Here is a 4666-nt window from a genome sequence, read left to right as displayed (position 1 = left end):
CGAAAAATAGAAAACCAAAATGAAAACCGAATGAATATGTACAAAAGGGGAGTAGAATATACAACCAGGGAGAATGAATATATACATAAAACTTGAGAGCATCTAGAATTAACAGTTATATACAAGCCATCTACAACTACGAATGTGCAGAAAGTAAAAGAATATATACAGTAATCCAACAGTCAATCCAAATAGTAGGGCCACACCCCCACGAATAAAAGCTAGCATTGTCTCAATGCTAACTATCAAAATAAGCACAAAAATGAAAGAAAGGATATAGAAAGGCCCCTCAAGCCTCATCCGTCACCCTGTGCTGGTCAATGGCTCCTAAGTCCTCTGTACTAGCGGGGACCTCAGACTGGTCCCCGGCCTGCTGCTTCTGTGCTACTGGGACAAGTGCCTGCTCAAGAATTGGCTCATCAACTGGTGAGGCAGTGGAGGGACTCTCTTGAACTGGTGCTACCTCAATCACAACTCCCTTAGTGCTAGGGAGTTTCCTCTTCTTCCTCGGCCTCTGCTCCTCCTCCTGTACCTGTGCAGCTGCTAGCTCTATAGCCGGGTCCCCAAATAGTAGGTCAAGTGGCAACTGATCCACCATGAGCTTGTCCACATCCACTCTCAACTGTATCACTGACTCCTTGGAAGCCTTATGCTTCCTCAGCTTCTTGTACTCCTGAGCCAATTTCTCCAATGCTTTGCCGTGTGCCCCAACCGCCTTAGTCAAGGCATTCTACGTCGCCATCACCTTTTCCTGGTTGGCCAGGATCTTCTTCAGTGCCTCCTCAATGGAGGAAGGAATCTCAACAGTAATTGGCGCTCCCTGTGCCTGCACAGCAGTTGTTAATGTGGACAACTTGGATGTCGCAGCTGACATCCAGTTGTTCAAACTGGCAAGGGAGTGGGTGAGCTGGTTTGCGGTGAACCGGTGAGTCTTTGATGAAGGGACTACCGGGTCAGCTGGAATAGAAGGACTAGTTGCTGACGACGGACCTGGAGGCAATGCCTCATCAGTAGCAGGAATGGTGGAAGGCTCACTAGGCTGCTCAATGACCGCTGGCTCCTCAGACTGGCCAGGTGCGGTGGAAGTGGATGCCACATTCTTCTTGCCCCTCTTCGGGTTGTCTGGACCCAGCTGACTATACCATGAGTACGGGGCCACCGGAGGTACCTTGACATCATATTTCTTTTTCTTCACTTTCAATTCTCTGAAGTACAAAGAGAGTGTGTTTGGGAAGGGGTAGTTTGTTTGGGTCTCATTACCAACTGTAGAAATCACTCTCGACATAATATTACCCACATTCAGAGGGAAACCCGCCATGATAGATGCTACCAAGACATCACGAGGGAGGGGAATGGAGTGATCATGTGTAGACGGGTCAAGTCGACTACACACGAAAGTCAACCACCCTTTGGCTTCAAAGTTCAGGATGTTCCTAAAAATCTTTTCTTGTGCTTTCAACCAGACTGGGACTGTACCCGGGGCTGCCAAGTGCTCGGCCAACCAAGGACGAACCTCCTCTTTCATTGCTAGCGTTTCTAAATATTGCAATTCATTCTCTTCTCTGAACCCCAAGAATTCATTCAACGATTTGCCATCAAACACAACTATCTTGTCCCTCACTTTAGTTACTTTGGAGTCCCGAACTATATGGTGAACATTGCTGTAGAACTCCTTCACCAGATGCTCATTCGCCATTTCAACACGTTATTTGAAGAAGCCCCAACCCTCCCTAGTGCGGAATTGTGCTTGCACATGAGGGTTGAGAGGGACAAGATCGGCATCTATGAACTTCCTCTTAGGAATAAGTTTCCTTCTGGGCCACCACTCTCGGAATCTATGGAAAGCAACCTCACTAACAAACCTGTCTGCCGACCTATGGCTCACCTCCCTCAGCATATCCTCCACTCTCCCCTGATAATGAAGTTGTGGGAGATGTGGAGTATTGCTCTTCTTCTCTTGCTACGGACTCATCAGACGAGTCCGAGATGACATTAACCGGCTTCTTGGAGGAGGCTACATTATCATGATCCGGGGAAGGGGAATCACGGAGCTGAAATGAAGTGGACATGTGGGTGGGGGCAGACTCCGAGGTAATGCTCCGTGAAGGTGCATACTCACTCCCCGTGGAATGAGATACAGCTCTATCAGCTTCCCGGATTATCTTCCAGGTTTTCTTTATCAATTCCCTGGTTTGAGGAGTGAGTTTCACAATCCGCCTGTTTTTCCCTCCTCAGGAGGAACCCCCTCTCCCGGGTTGTATTTCTTTGCCCGCTCATTTTTTAGCCATTGTCTGCAAGGAATACATATCTAACATTGTTAGTAGAAGCACATAAGGTAAAGTGGACAGTTCAGTTGAATGAAAATACTGTAGACACTGTTACACAGGTAGAGGGGACGCGGACCGCACCAAAAGGCACGCGGTCCACGCAGTATACTGACACCAACACATACCTCTCTGAATAAACCGACGCGGTCCACGTAGAAATGGTATGCGGCCGCGTTGGTTCGGCGCGGACCGCACAGAAATGGTACGCGGTCCGCGCACGTGAAATGCCAAAATGTTGACCTCTCTAAACTCTTCACACGTGGTCCGCACTGTTTTGGACCGCGACCGCGCTGGGCTCACGCGGACCGTACAGAAATGATACGCGGTCCGCGCAGAGAGGTTCATCATCTCTTATACAGAGTCACGCGGACCGCACACAAATGCTGCGCGGCCGCGCAGGGCTAATTTAACTGAGCCGGGTGTTTGTTCAATTAAATCCAATTTTTGTTCACCTTTTTGGGTCCTAAGTGTCCCTACTCAGTTATTTAACAAGATTCCATGCCCATGATTTAAACAAAAACACACAAAAATCTAATCTAACAGTTAAACTAAGAAGAAAAAGACGAAAGCAAGAAGTTACACTAGTAGAAAGCAATTAAACAAAACAAAAATTAGACTATGATCGAAATGAATGAGAGTTGTTACCAGGGATTAATGAGATTTCAACTATGTTTCCAATTAATGTTGATGAAAAGTGAAAATTAGAGCTCAGGTGTAAAATTGGCGAAAAGGTTAAAATGAGGCCCAAGGCCTCTATTTATAGAAAAGCCCTGGGACCTAGTACCCACCTACCAACGCGGCCGCACAGAAATGGACGCGGACCGCGCTGGATTTTGCATCTTTCACTTTAGCTGTTCAATCCACGCGGACCGCACTGTTTTGGTGTGCGGCCGCGTGGGACTTTGTCAGAGAGCATGCAATTCTTGGTCCTCCAACACGGACTGCACAGAAATGTCACGCGACCATGCTGGGTCTTCTGGGTCTTAGCCTTTCAGTTGCTCACACCTACGCGGACCGCACTGTTTTGCTGCGCGGCCGCATAGGCCATATTCAGAGACTGACCATTTTTGTTTTGCACATTTTGCCCTGCACTGGTTCAACATTATCCCTGCAACACTTCACAAATTAGCAGCTCAAAAATCCTACTCTACAACAGAAAAACAAAGAAAAAGAAAAAGACATGGGTTGCCTCCCAAGAAGCCCCTGATTTAACGTCGCGGCACGACGCGTGTTACCATCACAGTCATTTCAAATGAATGAGTGCCACCACGTGGTTGTCATCAATCTTTCCTAAATAGTGCTTGACACGATGCCCATTGACCCGGAAAACTTCACCATTCTTATTTTTGAGATCAATGGCACCAAAGGGAGTTACACCAACCACTTCAAATGGGCCGCTCCACTTAGACTTCAGCTTGCCCGGAAATAACCTCAACCGGGAGTTGAAAAGAAGGACTATGTCACCAACTTTGAATTCCTTCCCTCGGGCATACTTGTCGTGAAGGTACTTCATCTTGTCCTTATACAAGGACGAGCAGGAGTAAGCATGAGACCTAAATTCATCAAGTTCATTCAATTGCTCAACCCGGAGATTTGCCGCGACATCCCATTCTAAGTTCAACTTTTTCAGGGCCCACATAGCCTTATGTTCCAATTCTACCGGAAGATGACAAGCCTTCCCAAACACCAACCGATAGACATACCAATCGGAGTCTTGAAAGCTGTACGATAAGCCCAAAGAGCATCATCCAATTTCTTCGACCAGTCGGTCCTATTTGCATTGACAGTCTTGGACAGAATACTCTTGATCTCACGATTGGACACCTCAACTTGACCACTCGCTTGAGGATGATAAGGAGTGGTCACCTTGTGATTTACCCCATACTTGGTTAGCAAAGAGTCAAAAGCCCGGTTGCAAAAATGAGAACCCCCGTCATTGATGATAGCACGTGGAGTGCCAAACCTCGTGAAGATACTCTTTTTCAAGAATGCCACCACACTTCGAGCTTCATTATTTGGCAAAGCTATGGCCTCAACCCATTTCGACACATAATCAACCGCTACCAAGATGTAGGTGTTGCCACAAGAACTTACGAATGGTCCCATAAAGTCTATCCCCCAAACATCAAAAATGTCAACCTCTAGAATCGTGTTAAGGGGCATCTCATCTTTCTTCGAAATCCCTCCGGCACGTTGGCATTCATCACATCTTTTCACAAAGTCACCGGTATCCTTGAACAAAGAAGGCCAATAGAAACCACAACTCAACACTTTAGACGCCGTCCTCGCCCCGCCATGATGGCCACCATAGGGCGAAGAGTGACAATCTTCCACAATAC

Source organism: Nicotiana tabacum, chromosome 6 (genome assembly GCF_000715075.1).
Source record: "Nicotiana tabacum cultivar K326 chromosome 6, ASM71507v2, whole genome shotgun sequence".
NCBI classification, from domain to species: Eukaryota; Viridiplantae; Streptophyta; class Magnoliopsida; order Solanales; family Solanaceae; genus Nicotiana; species Nicotiana tabacum.
This window is presented reverse-complemented; position numbering follows the sequence as displayed.